A 22,581-nucleotide genomic window follows, 5' to 3' on the forward strand; every position below is an offset into this window, starting at 1 on the left:
ATATAAATTCTACATGTATACTAAACCATGTAAATTATATATTGATAAAAAATTAAAATTTACACATGGATACAAAATGAACCGAGACCGAGACTATAATATTATGATAAGTCAATATATATCTTCCAAGCTCTTTTAAATGATCTTCTTTTTATGCTCAGATATTTCTCTGCGCATTTATACAATTATATATCTAGTGTAAGGTGGACTATGTTTACCAGTAGTTATTTTTACTTCAGGTCAAGATCTAGTAAATAGTGGATATCTAGCTATATTATGTGATTTGATACTGTAAACCAACTTCTATTCGCAACAAATTTATTTTGCGATTTTCCAGGGGTAAACTAGTTAGCGATGATTAATTTTCGCGATCAGGCCTTTTTTGATCTGTTGTAAATAGACACAGAGATTTTGAGTACCGGTTCACGGCGAGAAATATTCGCGATGACGAGGCTGTCGCGAACTTCGCGAAAATTTCTCGCACGCGAATAAAAGTTGGTTTACAGTATTGGCTTTATCCAACGAGTTGAAATTGTGTATTAGCGAGCTTGCCAAGCGAATAAACACCAGTTCAACTGGTTGGAAAAGCCAATATCAAATCACACAATTATAGATGTTCTATTTATCTCATACTACTTTCGTTTTTAGCAAAACTTTGAGACTACACCTGTGAAACTACATAATTCAAATTGATGACGCATAACTTGATACCACGAAAGAAAGAAGATAGTGTTAAAAATTCAAAATTTTGCTATCTGCGTCTTTAAATATATTACTTGACAATATCTGGAGCTTTATATCAAACGGACTTCTGACTGAAAGTTGTAAGGACCAAAGGATCGTGAATTTTACTATGAAATCATTCTTAGTACGGAGGCAGTACAAACCGTGCTACTGCTAGGCTAAATTAGGCAAGGCTACTTGTAGATTCATTGTTGATCCATGGTAACTTACACCTTCATATTTATGCCTATGTAGTATAATATAAGAAAGCATAGCTGAAGTTGTTAAAGAAATCTTATAACAATAACTTAACTGCTAGGCCTTACTTTCTCCTAAATCGATTTCGGGAAGGGGTCATTCATCTTTAAGTAGCCAATACAGGTACCTTGATAAAATTAATAAGACACTTCTTTGACATATACGAGCCTTTTTCGTGTTTAAACGACATTGTTGCTCTTTATCATTCATTTATAAGGGCAAGAATTTTTACAAATAAAATTTCGATAAACTAAAATCTTGAAGCGAGGGGCTATGTCAAAACCGGAAGTGCTATTGATAAAGCATCTACCGTGGATAAAGGATAGGTTTATCTCACGGGTAGTTTCATCCACACGTATGAGACTTATGTGTTAGATCCATTATGACGTCATATTAATCAATTTCAACTTTCTTTTCCCGTACTTAATGGCTTGAGCAGAATAATGTAGAAAATAGGGTGTTTACATGGCATTCAATTTGAAATCACATGAAAAGTAATCCCGATACCTATATTAAATTTTATATTTTAAAGAAGAGGTCATGGACATAAGAATTACCGTTTTCTGAGAGACTGTAGGCAATCTGGATACTTTTTCTTTGTCAAATATGAAAAAAAACTCCCATATTCATGATTGGTTTTCTTAATTTTTCATTGAAAATAAGAGTTTTAGATATGGTTTTAAATATTGTTTATCTACAAACTATGACCCGAGGCACCTTATTTGGCCAAGCTGAAGTCATAAAGCATCATTAATGATTTACACACCAAAAATTCACACTAAACTTAAAAACATTCCTTATTTTTACATTTTACATGTTTGAAAGTACCAAACATATACTCATTATTTAGTAACGTTGATGTAGCGTAAGGTGTCCGGATAGGGCAATTTGCGAAAGCTCAACAGCGCGTTCAGAACAACACAACACGCTGTCAGGCTAACGCGATTTCACACAAAAGGATGACGCGCTAACACACAACACGCTGTGTGGCAACGCACTTCGAAAAAATGACGCACTTTGAAAAAATTCTTAAAAGTGCGTTAAAATTGGGACAAAATCAACGCACTTTAAACATTTTTTTCAAAGTGTGTTAAATTTGGGACACACTCAATGCACTTTGAAAAAAAATTTCAAAGTGCGTTAAGAGTGTACATCAACATTTTTACCAAGGGAAATTTAACGCACTTTGAAAAAAAATATGCATAAAACAAAAATTGTAGACTAAGATTTTAGTAATTGAGAGAATTAATTTGTAATAATTATATCTTTCGAAAAACTTTTTAATTTTAGTAGAAGGTCTCTCAGCCCAACTCTTTATTTTACATATATTGTAGCCGACGGGAGCAAATTGAACGTGGACAACTCGCCCCCCCCCCTAAAAATAACCCAAATTTTCAATGTCTGTATTATGTACATTTGTGTGTCTACTAAGCCCCCCTCCCGGTACCGATGCCTATGCTACACCCAAATATATGTATTTGCATACCTACCGTGACGTTGAAAATTTTCAATAAATAAATGCATGCAAACTGGAAAACATTAAGTACACAAAGACATTTTAGAGAGAAAGAATTTTCAAAGTATGGAAAAATGACGCTCATTTTCACATCCTGAAGTAACCTTCACACCGAAAAGTTATCCAACAGGTGCAATTATTTATCATACCTAATATTTGCAAGAATATCGACCATACACATTTTTTTTCAAAGTGCGTTAAGATGGTCAATATTAACACACTTTGAAAAGAAATTTTATTTTTTCAAAGTGAGTTGATTGGGTCCCAAATTTAATGCACTTTGAAAAAAAATTTCAAAGTGCGTTGTAACAACGCTGTCACGCTAAAACGAGTTCACATAAAACGCTGACGCGCTAACACACAACACGTTGTCACGTACGCTAACACGAGTTCGCACAACACGAGTTCGCGCTAACACACAACACGCCGAACTCGTGTTGTGCAAACTCGTGTTAGCGTGACAGCGTGTTGTGTGTTAGTGCGTCAGCTTGTTGTGCGAAATCGCGTTAGAGTGACAGCGTGTTGTGTGCGCGTCAGCGTGTTGTGCGAAATCGCGTTAGCGTGACAGCATTTTGTGTGTTAGCGCGTCAGCGTGTTGTTCGAAATTGCGTTAGCGTGACAGCTTGTTGTGCGAACGCGCTGTTGGGCTCTAGCAAATGGCCCTCTCCGGACACCATAGTAGCCTCATTGTGAGGTCACGTCACCGTGATTTTCTCCGTGTATATTTCACACAAAAATGGTTTTCCAATCAATTTCACGCTTGGTTTAGTAGAAAGACACAACTAATGTAAATATATGATAATAACCATAACTTGAAATCCATTACCTACATATATAGCGATCAGAAACATACGTGTACTTTGTTAAAAAGCATGGAAAATATTTTTTGCAATGTTTTTTTACGATAGAGAACATGATCATTTAGCGGAGTGAAGGTATAATTTTCACTAGACGTTTTACAAAAGTTTCAAAAAGAGATAATATTTTGGAAAATATTTTTTAATTTAAAAAATGGTTAGCGATTTTTTTTTTAATAAAATGAAGTATTATTATTTGTCCTTATAACTTTACTTGGCAATAAATTTAATTCTTATTCCAATGTTTTAGTTTCAAACAGTGAACTTTATTTTAACCAGTGCAGTAGTGACGACAGTAGAACCGATGCTTAACGGTATGAATGACCTTTGTCTTGATTTTGAACAAACCATGAGAAAACATACGGCTGTGTTTCTATGATTATTATCATTTTTTTTGTTCTAAATTTCTGCAATGTGAATATTAAAGGGTTAGGAAGAAAGGGAATACCTTTACCAATTTCTGATCACATACATCTACAAAACACGACTGTTGACTTAATAGAGGTAAGTTTTATATCATTATTTTACATTATACATGTATATGCATGTTAACATTCTAGAACAGCTTTGCTCTCGTTCATGAAAACAAGAAGACAAAACGAAACAATAACAAGAGGAGCTTGTGGAAAATAATCTTTGATCAGACATCGCTATATGTATGTAATAAAAATTCTCGAATGGGGCATATTTACGATCATTTTTATTGCAACCATTGTTTTGTGATTCAATTTGATTGATTGTTATTTTAACAACATTTATACATATATTGTTATAAAAAAAATTGTCACAATACATGATTTCATTATTCTATTTATATTAATGTGTATATTTGCATAATTCATGTTTAGAAATTATTAGATATGTCTAAGAGATTTCTTTCTGTAAAATCTAGAGCTGCAACATTATTTCTCGTACATGTACTACATGTAACGAACAAAGAAAGCATTAATTTTATTGAACTGTATCATTTTTTCTCCATCTTTATGTTTCAGAACGCCATTGTCATAGGAAGTGATGGCAGATACAATAAAACAGTGGATTAAATCATTCCATGGATAGATTGAAAAAAAAATATTATGAAAATCCAGTTAAAGACTTGTGCTTCTTGCATGTATTTCTCGTAAAATTTAACAAGATTGTGCAGGAGAACTTTGGAATTTCTATTCAATTCTATTCTATTCATAATTTTTCTTAGTGTTTGGAATTGGATGGGTAACATGTTTAAGCCTTTCTGTTTTTATATATATCATCAATGTAATTTACTAAGGAAATGGGTGGGCATGACGAGCTATAAGCCTTTGGTGCTACAGAAATGAAGGGGAACAATTATATCATTCTTAATTATAAAAAATTAAATCATTCTTAATCATAAAAAATTCCTTGATATTTCATATATATTATAACATTAAGGTATACTTTTACGTAAAATCTCTACAACTTCCAAAAATCTCAGGAAGATTAAAGATTTTCTTTTAAATTGCATACGCACGCGAAAAAGGGAAGGAAGAGTCATTTACTCACACTAGAAAACTATTTATCGATATGAGTAGGTCTTCGCTCTGATTTTTTTAAATGTTATTCCTCAAAGTTTGCATAAAAATATACATTTTTTGTTTTCTGAAGTTATGGAGCACAAACCTACTCTACCTAAAAAAAAATACCGGTATTGTTAGTTACACAGTCAGTTAGTGACCTAATACGGATTCATACAGGGTGTGAAATGGAAATCCGTATTGGGCGAGGTTTAACTAAACTACCTACGTAAACCGTTTCTTAGCCGCCATTTTTATTTACAATAACAACGCTTCGAACGGAATCGCTTGCCCGATTTTCATATTACTCCTCGACGTCGACGTAATACGGAAATTTTCAGGGCGTCATGTGATTAGCTCTTATCCAATCAGTAATCTACAAATTTGTCTGAAACGGGATAACATTTTATACTTGAAGTCCACTGAAATTCCATTCACATGCGTTGATTTACTTACCGGGTGCAAATTTTGCATGCATGGAAAATCTGCACCCAGGTGTTAAAGTTTCAATTTGTTAAGCGTTCATAGGGAACTTTACAAATTAGATCAAATGACAATGACTCATGAAGTTTAAAAAATAAAAGATTGCAAATTGTTTAGGTTCAAAAGAAAGATAGTATTCCCATACTGTGTAGCTTTAGGGATTTTTGTGCTGGACTAGGTCGTTTGAGGGATCAGTGGACTAGGGAAAAGTTCGTTTGAGGGATCAGTGGACTAGGGAAAAGTCAGCAGCCTGGTATGACAGAATTGTATTACAAAGGTTTGACGATTCTTATTAAATTAAAGAGACACCGTGACGCACAAAGGGGAAAATTGACAAATGTGTAATTTTTGCATGACCAGTGTAAATTTTGTTTTATTTCTAAAAGTTTTAGGTTTTAGAAAACTACAGGTTTCAGAACCTAAAAATTCTTATTTTAAGGAGAAAAATAAAAGGAAAAAATAATTTCGGTATGCCCCATAACGAAAATATTGCATAACAAAAATATTGCTTTATACTTCTTCCTCCCTATATATTGTACGCGTGCGCAAAAAGTTGAATAAGTTTCCATAGTTACCATGGTCTCAAGTACCCAAGAGTGAATGTAAGTAGATCAAAATTTTGATGCAATCTTTTTGAAACGTTGTTAAAACATATTTCTCACCTTTGCCTGCTCCAGTTGAAAGTTGTTTACAAGTTTGAGCTAAAATAAAAGTGGCGTGAACTTGACATACACGAAAACAGCGAAACTGTAGATACAACCTTTGTTTTTCCATTTTTTTTAATGTAATTCAAATGTCTTATCTTGGATATATACTCATAATTTTCATAAGTCTTTCTCAGTATGCTACAGATATCTTAAAAGAAGCACATGAGTTTGACTCATTGTGTTACTTTCAGGACTTTTGAATTGGAAGATGTGCATTCGAAATGCTTTGCAGTTATGGTCTGGACAGTTACTTAGCTCTCAAGGAAAATGTTTGCCAGCCACTGAGGGTCTCAAAGCAAGTTTCTATTACATTGTACTGCATGCTGTAAATTTCACTGTGCATTCACATGCCGAAAATACACCATCGAACATAGTACAAAATGATGACTTTAAACGAGACTGCTGATATTCTTGTTTCATCGACTTGTTCGTCAATAATTTACCTCGTTTCAGAAAATGTTCATATGTAGAGTATATCTTGGATATATACTCATAATTATGTTCCCCAAACGAAGTTGGGGAACATAATTATTGTTTTTACTCTGTTTCTTATTAAGTCTTCCGTTCACAACGGAAGACTTATAGTGTTTGTATTGTTTCTTTTTATTATTAAGTCTTCCGTTCACAACGGAAGACTTATAGTGTTTGTATTGTTTCTTTTTATTATTATTAGGGTCTTTCGTCTTCAGCGGAAGACCCTTCTATTATTCTTATGTTTCTTTTTTACCTTTATTATTATTATTCTTTTTTCTCCTTACAAAATTTGTGCAGAAGATTTCTCGGAGATGGCTCGTTCGATTTGCTTCAAATTTTCACTGTCAATGCGTTGTCATCTGAAGTTAATTCCGGCCAGTCATTTTTTAAAAATTCACTTCCGGTCGGAAGTTATCGCCCTTTCATCGAAATTTAGAGGACCTTCTTGTCTGTGATGGAACTCAAAAACGGCTCAAGCTAGAAAGCTGAAATTTTTAGTGATGATAGAGGACATATTGCCATGTTGCACCTGGGTCAGGATATTTTCCGGAAGTGCCTAGTATGGAAGCTCGGTAGGGGTCAAAAATTAGGACACGAATCATGAGTGATTTTTTGGGACATTTTGCATTGTATCTTTTAAAGTATAATTATCTTGTCATAACATACTGAGCAATATTTGTGCAGAATTACAAGATCTCTCATATAATATCAAGAAAAAAGTGCTGACTCATCACATTAGGGGCAGAAAGGGGCCAAAAGTCTTTTATCGATAAATCTTTAACAATCAATATTTTGTTATACATTACTGAAGCAAAAATGTTTATCTTAACAATATACAGCTATATATTATGATTTTTATGTCGTATGATACATAATTAGGGGCCAAAAGGGGCCAGAACACTAAATCTTTGACGCTTTATATCTCGAAAGTGAGAAATATTTTGATAAGTAATATTGAACAAAAGATGTTTAAAATAATGTTCTTAACAATATGCAACCTTTCATTTTTCGCTTAACGTCCCTATTAGGGAGTTGAAGGGTTGGCCCCTAAATATTTCTTTTGCAAATAACTCGAAAACGATAAAGAATCTCTGAATAGTTGTTGAACAAAAAGTGTTCAAAATCCTAAGAGCTTTCAGATGAAATGAAGAAAAAGGGGCTGGGCGCTCAAATAAGGGGACAAGAGGGGCCAAAAGTCTTCAATGGATAACTCTTTATGAGTAAATAATTTGTAATACATTACTGAAGCATAAATGTTTATCTAAGCGATTTAAAACAATATATCATGATTTTTATGTCGTATGGCATATAATTAGGGGCCACAAGGGGCCAGAATGCTAAATCTTTGTCGCTTTATATCTCAAAAGAGAGAAATATTTTGATAAGTAATATTGAACAAAAGATGTTTAAAATAATGTTCCAAACTACATGCAACCTTTCATTTTACGCTAAATGTCCCCATTAGGGAGTCGAAGGGTTGGCCCCTAAATATTTCTTTTGCAAATAACTCGAAAACGAAAAAGAATCTCTGAATAGTTGTTGAACAAAAATTGTTCAAAATCCTAAGCTCTTTCAGATGATTTAAAGAAGAAAGGGCTGGCCCCTCATATAAAGGGCCAAGGAGGTCAGAATTCGAATTTATGACTATTTAACGTTCACTATTTTTATTAAAACATAACAGCTGCAAAATCGTTTTTCTTTGCAATATTATCATTGTAAAAAATCTCAATCAAAATCTTATCTCATCTCATCAAGAATCGGACGGAAGACCCACTCGTTGTTCACAACGAGATCTCATCTAGTTATTATTATTATTCCTCCCAAATTTTGTGAGCGCGATTACTCAGAGATGGCTGCATAGATTTTCATAATTTTTCTCAGGTAAGTAGGTTGATATATGAAGTTTATATAAAATTCCGTTTTTTGAAAAATTCACTTCCGGTCCGAAGTTATGGCCGATTTTCGAATTTTAAAATGGACTTTTGTCCGGCAGTTTTCTCGGAAACGGTTTGAGGTAAAGATTTGAAATTTACAGGAGTATTAGATCATGATATTCTATTTGTTTTGAAGTTGTTTTCGTGTGTTTCCAGTACTTCCTGTCCGAACCGGAAGTGAATTTGTTTTTGGTCAATTTTTGATTTTTTTTTTTTAGATATTTTTTCAAGATATTCTTATGTAAAACAGACATTTTTCTACAAATGCTAAATATATAATTTGTTTTTTAATCAGATTCCGCATTTTGTATATTTTCGGTACCGAAATTTTTTCTATTTACGTAGTATGTATAAGGTGGGCAAAGAAAGATAACTCTGACCTGTGAATGAGAATAGAACTTTCGAGATATTAAAAAGGCGGAAATAGTATTGATGACGTTAGAGACATATATACGCTCTCCAGATCAACATATTTACACATTCAATATTCTCTCTTTTGCATATTACTTAATTCACTATATGCATATTAGTTTAAATTTGGCTGTGTAGTGTTAGTCTGTATATTGAAAGTTTTTGATTTACAAATTTATATCTTAAAAAAAATATCCGTTCTGTGTCAACTAAGCACTTTGAAGAAAATAATATTGTAGGCAGTATACATTACAGCGATGTATATACAAATTATTCTACAAAAATACTAAACAAATATTATTTATTCTATCGGCTTCTGCATTTTGGAGATTTAAGGTTCCGTCAATAAATTATTTTCTCTATTTACGTAGTGACAATGAGCAAAGATAGATAACTCTGACTTGTAAGTGGGAATAGAACTTTCGAGATAAAGGCGGAGGTAGTATCCATGACGTCGCAGACGTCTATATCCACACTTTTCACATAAAAAAATATTTAGACTTTGAGTTTCCATATCCACTTCTGCATGAAAGATTACGTTGGTTACTGCTTTCAGTATATGCATAGTTTAAAGTTGTCAGCGTAGTGTAAATCTGTAATGTCTGTTATGATTATATTTAAAAAAAAATATTCTTAATTCATTCTCTAATTTGAATCCGAAATTATCCCGGAATCCGAGTTTTATTTTTGATTCTAAAATAGTATATGTACTCAAAAGGGAACTGAGAGATAGAAGAGTAATGTAATACCGTTGTAAAGCCTTTAGAAATAAATTGATATCTGCAACTTAAAAGAAAGAAAATCAATCTATAGATTGGATTTGGTTTTAACACGTATATTTCATTGATTAAAAGTCTTATAGTGTTATTTATTATACATGATCTATACTTTTATATACCCGAGAAGTTATTAAAGATGAGAAAAAGCGATTCTTGGATTTTTGTGAAATACTAGTACTCAAAGGGTTAACATTATGTGAAAGTTACGCGTTTCTGTGTGAAATAATGCTACGCTAAAAACATGATACAAAAACATCTGCAAAGGTCTGTTGATATGTTAGATAAAGTATACGAATGAACACAATTTTATGCAATGCTATATAATTATATGTATGTCCATGCAACCTTAAGTATTTTCCTTTTAATTCATAAAACATAAAATTACCGAGTATGCAATTCTTTTGAACCCCCCCCCCCCCCTCTTGATTTTATTCGGAGACATTATTGCAACTATAGGCCTTTGAATTATAAATTCGTTATACAATTAAATCTGGAACATTTGATTATAATTACCATTAACATGTATACAGAATTCATATTCTATAATAGTAGATTTTTCATTACGCAAGATACTGAAATTTACATGTCTGAGAGAGAGAGAGAGAGAGAGAGAGAGAGAGAGAGAGAGAGAGAGAGAGAGAGATTCCCTTTTAATCCTGATTATCCTATCCATTTACATAGACAAAAAATCAGTTCTATATCAGTAGTACCCATTCTTTATTAAATATTTTCTGATTTCATAGTCCGTCATAGTCACTCTCTGTATATTTTTTCTGCTTAAGAAGTATTACACTAAGTGCACATGTATTGATCTGTCAATCAAAATCACCGGACGCTGTATGCATTGCAATAAAGTTGTTCGAAATGATTTTTATTATTATGTATGATCTTTAAGAAAATCTGATGCAACAAATTTGAGAAATGAAAAATAAAATAAAAACATGGCTAGAGCATCATATATCTGTATTATGGACTTCAGTTGTGGGACGTGGAGACCGGTCCGTCAGATGAGATCGTTTAAATCGAGGTCCCGTGTGTCAGATGGTACTGACTCAAAAAGATTCCTCACTGCACAATGGCGATTAGAGCCAAATTATAGGACAACATTTTGCAGTCTCCACCGGCGAGTGGAGGCTTCTCCATGTGAAAAATTCTCGAGAGGGACATTAAACAACATATAATCAATTAATCGCTGAATAATTCCTGTAGTTGAATAATCTTTCTGCTGACAAATCTCGATAGTATTACTGTAAAAATCAACGACTTTACGTTTAATGTGGTACTAACTTAGTTCATGACATTTTTATAACACCATCACAATTGTGCCAGAACATAAACACAGTGAAGTTTATGAGAGTACGGTGTTCGTTCGTCCGTTGGTTTGTCTATGATACACGTGTAGCTCTTATAAGTGCCAAAATGCGTAAGAACAAGATTGGTCATGGAAATCAAAGTACCTTAAGTACTGAAAGACCTTTTTGCAGTTTTTTTTTTCTTTCAGAGTACATATGATATCTATGTTTTTTGCAGAGAAAAAAGCAAATTCTTACAGATTTAGAAGAACGGAAGACTTATTTGTTGCCATGGCAACAAGATTCTACTTATTATTATTATTATTCCTCCCAAATTTTGTGAGCGCGATTACTCAGAGATGGCTGCATAGATTTTCACAATTTTTCTCTTGTAAGTAGGTTGATATATGAAGTTTATTTAAAATTCCGTTTTTTGAAAAATTCACTTCCGGTCCGAAGTTATGGCCAATTTTCGAATTTTAAAATGGACTTTTGTCCGGCAGTTTTCTCGGAAACGGTTTGAGGTAAAGATATGAAATTTACAGGAATATTAGATCATGATATTCTATTTGTTTTGAAGTTGTTTTCGTGTGTTTCCAGTACTTCCTGTCCGAACCGGAAGTGAATTTGTTTTTGGTCAATTTTTGATTTTTTTTTTTTTTTTTTAGATATTTTTTCAAGATATTCTTATGAAAAACAGACATTTTTCTACAAATACTAAATATATAATTTGTTTTTAAATCAGATTCCGCATTTTGTATATTTTCGGTACCGAAATTTTCTCTATTTACGTAGTATGTATAAGGTGGGCAAAGAAAGATAACTCTGACCAGTGAATGAGAATAGAACTTTCGAGATAAAGGCGGAAATAGTATCGATAACGTCAGAGACACATATACGCTCTTCAGATCAAACATATTTACACATTCAATATTCTCTCTTTTGCATGTTACTTAATTAACTATATGCATATTAGTTTAAATTTGGCTGTGTAGTGTTAGTCTGTATATTGAAAGTTTTTGATTTACAAATTTATATCTAAAAAAAATATCCGTTCTGTGTCAATTAAGCACTTTGAAGAAAATAATATTGTACGCAGTATACATTACAGCGATGTATATACAAATTATTCTACAAAAATACTAAACATATTATTTATTCAATCGGGTTCTGCATTTTGGAGATTTAAGGTTCCGTCAATAAATTGATTTTCTCTATTTACGTAGTGACAATGAGCAAAGATAGATAACTCTGACTTGTAAGTGGGAATAGAACTTTCGAGATAAAGGCGGAGGTAGTATCCATGACGTCGCAGACGTCTATATCCACACTTTTCACATAAAAAAATAATTAGACTTTGAGTTTCCATATCCACTTCTGCATGAAAGATTACGTTGGTTACTGCTTTCAGTATATGCATAGTTTAAAGTTGTCAACGTAGTGTAAATCTGTAATGTCTGTTATGATTATATTTAAAAAAATATTCTTAATTCATTCTCTAATTTGAATCCGAAATTATCCCGGAATCCGCGAGTTTTATTTTCGATTCTAAAATATTGTATGTACTCAAAAGGGAACTGAGAGATAGAAGACTAGGTGTAAAGCCTTTAGAAATAAATTGATATCTGCAACTTAAAAGAAAGAAATTCAATCTATAGATTGGATTTGGTTTTAACACGTATATTTCATTGATTAAAAGTCTTATAGTGTTATTTATTATACATGATCTATACTTTTATATACCCGAGAAGTTATTAAAGAAATTTTGTGAAATACTAGTACTCAAAGGGTTAACATTATGTGAAAGTTACGCGTTTCTGTGTGAAATAATGCTACGCTAAAAACATGATACAAAAACATCTGCAAAGGTCTGTTGATATGTTAGATAAAGTATACGAATGAACACAATTTTATGCAATGCTATATAATTATATGTATGTCCATGCAACCTTAAGTATTTTCCTTTTAATTCATAAAACATAAAATTACCGAGTATGTAATTCTTTTGAAGCCCCCCCCCCCCTCTCTTGATTTTATTCGGAGACATTATTGCAACTATAGGCCTTTGAATTAAAAATTCGTTATACAATTAAATCTGTAATATTTGGTTATAATTATCATTAACATGTATACAGAATTCAGATTCTATAATAGTAGATTTTTCAATACGCAAGATACTGAAATTTACATGTCTGAGAGAGAGAGAGAGAGAGAGAGAGAGAGAGAGAGAGAGAGATTCCCTTTTAATCCTGATTATCCTATCCATTTACATAGACAAAAAATCAGTTCTATATCAGTTGTACCCATTCTTTATTAAATATTTTCTGATTTCATAGTCCGTCATAGTCAATCTCTGTATATTTTTCTGCTTAAGAAGTATTACACTAAGTGCACATGTATTGACCTGTCAATCAAAATCACCGGACGCTGTATGCATTGCAATAAAGTTGTTCGAAAAGATTTTTATCAAGTATGATATTTAAGAAAATCTGATGCAACAAATTTGAGAAATGAAAAATAAAATAAAAACATGGCCAGAGCATCATATATCTGTATTATGGACTTCAGTTGTGGGACGTGGAGACCGGTCCGTCAGATGAGATCGTTTAAATCGAGGTCCCGTGTGTCAGATGGTACTGACTCAAAAAGATTCCTCACTGCTCAATGGCGATTAGAGCCAAATTATAGGACATTTTGCAGTCTCCACCGGCGAGTGGAGGCTTCTCCATGTGAAAAATTCTCGAGAGGGACATTAAACAACATATAATCAATTAATCGATTGCTGAATAATTCCTGTAGTTGAATAATCTTTCTGCTGACAAATCTCGATAGTATTACTGTAAAAATCAACGACTTTACGTTTAATGTGGTACTAACTTAGTTCATGACATTTTTATAACACCATCACAATTGTGCCAGAACATAAACACAGTGAAGTTTATGAGAGTACGGTGTTCGTTCGTCCGTTGGTTTGTCTATGATACACGTGTAGCTCTTATGAGTGCCAAAATGCATAAGAACAAGATTGGTCATGAAAATCAAAGTACCTTAAGTACTGAAAGACCTTTTTGCAGTTTTTGCATATGATATCTATGTTTTTTGCAGAGAATAAAGCAAATTCTTACAGATTTAGAAGAACGGAAGACTTATTTGTTGCCATGGCAACAAGATTCTAGTTATTATTATTTTTCTTCTTCTTCTTCCTGGGTACTTTTTTGTCCGGGAATGATCTTGTAAACTGTTCATCCGATGTAGGTAAAACCTTTTTAGGGTCAGTAGACATGTTATGTAGATTTGCCTAGTCAAGGTCATTTTGCGCGCACGTGCTTGCAAGAGTGCTCACGTGCAACACGTGGTTGGACCAATATGATAGATATTGCCGTAATTTTTCTACTTTTTATGAAATGCTTTGAAACTGATAATGTGAGGATATATTAGTAGTACAGACATGGTGATATGGTCAAAATAGCGAGATCTCACGCGCATGCACGTGTGCTTCGCTCTGATTGGTTGAAACTAAAGTCTCAATATCTTTCTTGTTTTTTGACGAAATCCTTTGAAATGTTAAACATAGGCATGTATTAGGATATCCTACAATAAGATATATAGCAATTATCATGAAAACGCGTGCATGCACGTGTGCTGCAATCTGATTGGCTTATGCTTTAAATAGCTATAACTCCCTTGGTTTTCAACCAAACAGGATGGGATTTGGAACATGGATAGATATAATGGACTTCTACAAGAAGATATGGTCACCATGCACATGCATACACGTGCATGTACGTGCGCTGCAATCTGATTGGCTGAAACTTTGAACAGCTATAACTCCCTTGGTTTTCAACCAAACGGGGTGGGAATTAGAACATAGATAGATGTAATGGACTTCTACAAGAAAGTATGGTCGACATGCTCATGTGAGCACGTGCGTGCACGTGAAATGAGTAAAGTACAAAATACACTTAAATTAGCGTATTTTTTAATACTTTTGGATTAAATACTTTGATATTTAGTATAATAAAATCTATAAATTGTGAAGACAAGATTATATGGGCATTACGCGCGTGCTTTCACATGCGCACGCGTGCAATGCTAAAATTTGAATGAAATTGGTACACTTCTGGGTAATTAAAACGTTGTTAAAGTCTCAAATGCATAGAATTTGTCTTAATGAAGCTTATAGGGAATATGGCACCAAAAGGGAGTTGGGGAGCGTTTGGGGAACATCTGTAACGGTCCCCGTTACAATTAGCACTAGTTTTCATATGTCTTTCTCAGTATGCTACAGATATCTTAAAAGAAGCACATGAGTTTGACTCATTGTGTTACTTTCAGGACTTGCGAATTGGAAGACGTGCATTCGAAATGCTTTGCAGTTATGGTCTGGACAGTTACTTAGCTCTCAAGGAAAATGTGTTTGCCAGCCACTGAGGGTCTCAAAGCAAGTTTCTATTACATTGTACTGCATGCTGTAAATTTCACTGAGCATTCACATGCCGAAAATACACCATAGAACATAGTACAAACGAGACTGCTGATATTCTTGTTTCATCGACTTGTTCGTCAATAATTTACCTCGTTTCAGAAAATGTTCATATGTAGAGCATGCCCTTGTGTATCGAATCAACTGAAATAAAGTTAGCCATCACGTTTATTATAGGCTTTGGTGCTAGGGGCTCTAACATGTGAAGACCGGGAGTTGAGAGTACAGGATGGTTGTCGTTTTCATCAAGGACGATTTATTTGTGCTTTGAAATAACTCGTTAATTTCGTTGAATGAAATGTTGATTTAAATATTTATGTCGTAAAAGATCATCTCTACCATCGCTAGTGTAAAAGTACGCCTTCAACTGTAGAAGCCAGTGCTCCTCGATAAGTCCAATGAGAACTTTACTCTAAAATACTAAAGTCACAATTAAAATATGACTAAAGCTATTGGGCTTTCTGCACGCTTAGCTATAGTTCGCACATCTCTTTTTCATTGTCACTAAGTGGATGTTTATATAAATTATGCAGGATTAACTGGAATAAAAAATGAAACAGATGTATCATACTCTGATATATCTTTTATCTCAATATAAAAATATAATTGATATATAAATATCAAAAATGAGAACTTGATTTTAAATACTAATTTCACAATTAGAATATGACCTTCATATATTATCTAAAGTTATTGGGCTCTCTGCACGCTTAGTTCGTCCATCTCTTTTTAATTGTCACAGAGTAGATATTTAATATAAATTATGCAGAAATAATTGTATTAAAATATGTCAATTGTATTCACATTGAACATGTTGAATGCATGAAAATTAGTAAAAAAAAAAATTAAAAATGTAGTCTGACATACGCACTAGCTTATTGACAACAACTTAAAATATTTCAAGAAAAGGTGACATGTTTTGGTGAGTGATTACTGTAAAATAACATATTTTCGTGGGGTCAAATTTTCGTGGTTTGAGGAAAATTTCTTGGTTTGTGGAGATTTGACTTCATTGATGAAGAATTGTTGAGTAATTATGTATGTATCATTTTACATTTCGTGGTGGATATGAATTCGTGGGTCTGGTCATACCTCAAAAATTAAACCCCACGAAATTTGTGATTTCACAGTAATTCCCGTCTAGTTGTGTTTTTCTCCTCGGTCACCACTTTGATGACATTCGTGATCTTTTTCTTTAGTTATCCAAATGCAAGGAATCGACAAAAGCACTTTGTATTTTATTTTTGGAGAGTAAAGCAGGGGGTCCCAATAAATTGCAGGATAAAATTCAAATTTATGAATTGGGAAACTTTAACAACGTTTTTTTTTTCATTCAGAAAATAAAATAGCACGATGTCCTTGTTAAAAAACGCTCACCCGAGTCTCTTCTGCATTTCCGTTCTTCAAAGATTATTTTCGCATTGAAACATTACCACATCTCATAGCCAACTGTAATGATCTCTTAATCTACACACCTTTAGGATTCTTCATTACCGATATGACTTACGTGGCCTCGCGGTTATGGAGAGTAGAACTACTTTTTCTGTATATCTGCGTTATATGGGGTCAATAATGGGGTCCATAACTTGAAAAATAATCAATTTTAAACAACTAAGTACAATTTTTAAAAAATCTTTTATGGTTTCTTGCAATACTAGTTCTCTTAACCCTTTGTGTGATCCCTTTCTACTCCATGGACCATGACCTGAACAGTTTAGAAACTACACTATCAAGGAAGTTTTCTCGTATATATTCATCTAATCTAGTCAAGTGACTTTTGACAATTCATCCCAAAGACCGAGTGTAATTTATTTATCTTAACTTGTCGCCTGCATGTACATGTACCTTAGGCCTTTCAAAGGGTCTAAAAAGTTATAAATATGTTCTTCATTTCTGGAAGCTTTCTTATAACTTTTATCCTTCCTGGTCCAAAGGTTCTTGATTTTTATTGAATTTATTTCTTTATATTTCAATGTACTTAAACAATTCTTGAAAGAACACGAAACAAACCTATAATCAAGTAAACGAAACAAAATTGACCCAACAAAAACTTGGACCCCCCCCCAAAAAAAAAAAACCAAGAGGGGTATATCAGCTTCTTGAAAATCAACATCTCCAGCTATTCGGTCAGAACCGCTGTGATATTTGACATGTACGTGACTGTATAGACCTCTTTAAATCAAAATTAGGTTAGGCTAATTTTTAATTTAGAGATTTTATTTTATTTTGAGATATTTAAAAATAAATGTCAATTTGTTGACTTGCAGTCGTGATTTGTGATCTTAAAAAAGTTATGTATAACAAATATAAGGTGCGAAAAGCTTTTGAATGCTAAATGTCAATGGCATACCATTTGATATTTGTCTGTCAAATTGGAACTTTCGACAAGGGATTGTTGAAATAAATAGTGTTAAACAATTTCAGAAACGTCATAAATAAATATTATTTTTGACGTGAAATTAAGCTTTAAATTTTCATACGTCACCTTAAATTTAATAGCTTTTAAAAATTCATACAGTACACTGTACATTGTACGTGCTAATCACTGGCGGATCCAGAGGGGGGGTTCCGGGGGTTGGAACCCCCCCTTTATTTTTTGCCAAGTGGAGAAAGAGAGAGAAAGAAGGGGGATAAAACGTTTCCCGAGAATAAGCATATTTGTACTTCTAACTTAAATACGTATTGAAAAGATAGATTCTCACACATTTAGTTTTTCCATTCACCTTCACTATTACTTTTTATGAGTGATTGGTAGAAAATATTATTTTTATTTTTATATATCTTATATATGATATGTAACATGCGAGGTTAAATTTGATATTAGATTCCCGCGATCTTAATTTGGCTGTGTTGGCTATATACAAGAAGGTGCCGTTTTTTTTTTCAACTAAATCTTATGAAGGAACTAAAATTTAATTTAATTAATTTAGTTTTATACCCAACCCAAAAAGGATTTTCAAATTCTTAAAGAAAATTCATTCTACTCTTCGGAAATGCTGCAAATACATTCAATTTCAAGGCTTCAGTAGTTTTTTAAATGTGTTAATTTTTTTTTATACGGACTGGGGCTACTTTTTCAAAGAAAAAAGGACGTAGAACAAAGATATTATTTTCCACAATCTTATATTTTTCCATACATGTGTGTGTGAATCTTTGCCTGAGAGTGCGTAAGGGGGGGGGGGTTAGAGGGACACAACCCTGGAACCCCCCCTTTCAAAAATTGCTGGATCCGCCCCTGCTAATTACCAGGCCATTATTTACACACTTAATAGTCTATAGGGATTTTTCCAAACATATCAAAGAGCAAACAGTGCTACTAGGCCATTATTTACACACTTATTTGTCTATAGGAATTTTCCGATCATGGCAAAGAGCGGTCGGTAGGGATACTTACTTTTCAATGGCAACAAATTCCATCTTTGATGTTTCTGGATCTGTTCCCGAGTTATATTGATTATTTTGACTTTGAGCTTGAATATTGTTCGTTTTCTCTAAATGTATAAATCAGCAATGTAAAATTACGCATTTGAAGCTTTTTTTCACCTGTTATTGTGGTAAACAAAAAGGTTCGCTAGTGTACGCTTCTTGTGGATCCAACATAGACTCGATTTATGATAAATATTTTGACCACATGTACTGTTTCTTCCATGTCTGCATGAAATGTGAAGATAAAGAATTTGAAAACTAAGCACAGAAACAGCGCAGACTTGGAGTAGAGCAAACAAAGACCTCTTAAAACATCAGAAGTGGGTTCAGGTGCCGTGAAAGAGGAAGTATCCCCTGACGGCTACGCCTGCCAGTCTTAAATTTTGCCAAATGTGGGGATCGATTCTCGTTAAATTTAAATTGAGTTTTCCCCTAAAATGACATTTTTAAATTTGTTTGCAGGAAATAACCATGCATTTGCCGTGTCGCAGAAAGTGCTGGTAGGAAAAAAGTAGGATCCGAGCATAGGACAAAAAAATTTGAAGCTCTCTATCGGCAAGTGATGGTGTCTCCATATGAGTAAATAGTCTTGAGAGGGACATTAAACAACATTCAATCAATCAGCCATGCAAAAACAAATCCCACCATATTTCTATCAAAACAAAGCACAAAAATTTCAAGCATATGCAAAAAGTAGTTAATGCTAATAAAAACTGCGAGGAAAATTAAGTACAGACAGATAAACAAGATTAAAAGCGTACACTGTACATGTATATCCTCTCTTCTTCAGAGCACAAGCACTTAATTCTGTAAGAATTTTTAAACCCATGGTATATATTATACTGGGTTAAAAAATTATTACGGAATCAATTGCCAGTGCACGTGGATCAGGGGCATTAATATTGAACAAATTTTGAACATAATTATATGTTAATTTGGCTGACTGAAAAGTTCACTATATGAAGAGATTGAAAAAAAAATGTGAGAAAATGTAAATATATATATATATATATATATATATATATATATATATATATATATATATATATATATATATATATATATATATATATATATATATATATATATATATATATATATATATATATATATATATATATAAACAAGACAGGCTAAGACCCCTTTTTGGCACGTAATGTTTGGGTGTCTCCAGCGGCGATGGAATAATTCATCCTTTCATGATTTATTTTTTTAAAGAAATTGAGCATTGATTCCGAGTCACTGGTTACACAAAGGTTAAGGAAAGTACACAAAATCTCTTTCAGAAATCTCTCATATTTATTCAATTTTTCATCAATTGTATAGCATATAGTTGTTTGGAAAACACAGAGCACAAGCTTGCTCTTCTGTCAAATTGATATATTTCATGCAGTAGTATCAGATGCAATTATTTATAAAAATGCAGATAGGGAAGCTTGAGCTCTATGTTTTCTAAAGAGAAAAGTATACTATCTTAAAATGTGGCAAAAATCCTTCAGAATTGAGGATATTGAAGAAAATGTCCAACTTTGACACCCAATTCTGGCCTTCCGGTACTTATTATAAATCAACATTATTGCATTATTAAAACGATCAACATTTGAGCAACATTTGAAAATCTTAACCGCAAAGTCTCACAATTTTAAAACGTTTTGATTTGTTCAGTCAAATATGGGACCAAATTCGGCCGCTATTATACCTTGCCCTTTGTACATCGACATTCGTACAAAGGCTAGTACAAACATTTTTAGTTTTGTAGATGTGATATAAAACATATAGGTTTATGCAAGAATAGCAATGAACCTATTATGTATAGATATCATGGGGGTGGAAACATGTGCAGAACAACGTGATACCTATAGACGTTCAAAACATTTTTTCAAGGAAACTGCGTAAAAGAACAACGTGATACCTAGAAGTTCAACAAGACATTTTTCAAGGAAACTGCGTAAGAGCAGAATGGCAAGTGGAAAGGCACTTTGAAAACTTCATCTGCACACGTATTTCTTAAGAAATTGCAAAAGTATAAAGTTGTGTTTTATTTAGGTATCTGTAGAGAACAACTTAAATATATGTACATGTACAAATATGTCTACTAATTGTATTAATTTTACATGTACATATAATGATTAAACTGGAAGGTTACTTGAGCCATATTGAAGCCTATCAAAAATAGTTTCAAAATAGATTCATTTTCGCTTAAAACAGGCCATATACATGTATGACACCCTAAAATTTTGTATAACACAATATCTATCTCGATGTATATTGAAACTTCGAAAGACACGATATTCTGTCTTAGCTCTTACGTATACATGTAGGTAACAACCAACAGTTACTACATATAGTTTAATCAAGAAGTGTCTTCAACATTCAAAATTTTCAAAATACTGTTTATATTGCCATGGAAAGGGAGAAAATATGAGAGGCCCAGGGGCCTTAATGGTCACCTTAGTATAATACATTCATTTAGAGGATCCGCTGATTATAAAATAAACTCGTAGATGAAGGTTTATTGCCCCCCCCCCCCATTTATCACCATTCAGACTATTTAACAAACTATTAGTGCTTCTTTTTAAATTTTCAATTTAAAACCCCAATATGTAATCTCTCACATTGGCCTCTCTTTGTCTTTGAAAAAGTAGAACATTTTAATAAGTTATTCTTGTCTCATTTTTATTCATTAAAACTATATGAAAGTGTTTTTGATTTTACAATAAAATTTCTCGCATAATTCTTTTACTCTATTAACTTTTCAAATACATTATTTACATTGATTTTAAAATTATCAAAAGTGAATTGCAAAAGGGAGTAACTTCTCTCAATAGAATACAAATTTATATAGCCCTAGCCAGGACCAGAACACTTGACCAAATGGTTCAGATAATAAAATCTGGTTAAAAATATCCTTGCTTATCAATACATATACTTTTTTTTACTTTTGACACGCCAAGGAACAAACAAAATTTCATAAAAATTATGCATTTTCACTAGAGATTCTACACAGCCCTAACACCAAAACCTAGGACCCAGGGTCATGAATTTCACAGATCTTGAAGAAGTACCCTCATCATCAAAACTCTGCACTTAGTTCTGCACTAAGTTGAAGATTTTAAAGAATGCACTAACTTCATTATCAATAGACCACCCAACCCCCCATTGAGAACTTATTACTCCGCGACTCTAGAGCAGACGTACATGTACATAATGCAGTATACCACTGCACCAGGCAGGCGACCTTTCATGTATGTAACATTGTACTAGGATTATACTCGAGTTCTTTTACCTACATATATTTCACTGGAGCATTATCCTATATTCCTTTGGAGTATGTCCCTTACAAGTATAAGACAATCTGTCATGCTGATTGTTCCTTATTAGACCGTCTATCGTGTAAGTTTTCTAAGACTGTTGTTTCATTGGTAACATATGTAACTTTTGGTTTATGGAATTATTAATTAATCATTACTTTATTGTTTTTATATATATGTATATGTAATTGACATTTCAGCCGGGAATTCTAATTAATTAACATAGTACTTTATCTCAGCATTTTTGACAAGGAATTGAACTTTCCAAATATAAAATTTAATTGTAATTTTTTTTTTCCCGGCCAATAAAGGAGGTTAGCTTATCAAGGAAAGAATGCCAAATTTCCATATTATCACTTTTTTAAATGATGCTTTTCCTACTCTAAATTCTAAAA

At 32.9% G+C, this 22,581-nt stretch overlaps 1 long non-coding RNA gene across 1 annotated transcript; it reads left to right on the forward strand.

Moving 5' to 3' along the window:
- The first annotated feature begins 3,598 nt into the window (after window positions 1-3,598).
- On the forward strand, window positions 3,599-4,492 carry LOC134246280 (uncharacterized). Its single transcript, XR_009987608.1, has 3 exons — window positions 3,599-3,668; window positions 3,782-3,858; window positions 4,347-4,492. It is a non-coding gene; the product is annotated as an uncharacterized LOC134246280 (long non-coding RNA).
- Window positions 4,493-22,581: the final 18,089 nt, after the last annotated feature.

Source organism: Saccostrea cucullata, unplaced genomic scaffold (assembly GCF_032062105.1).
Source record: "Saccostrea cucullata isolate Sc308-1 unplaced genomic scaffold, CSIRO_AGI_Scuc_v1 ctg9329, whole genome shotgun sequence".
In the NCBI taxonomy this organism is placed as follows: Eukaryota; Metazoa; Mollusca; class Bivalvia; order Ostreida; family Ostreidae; genus Saccostrea; species Saccostrea cuccullata.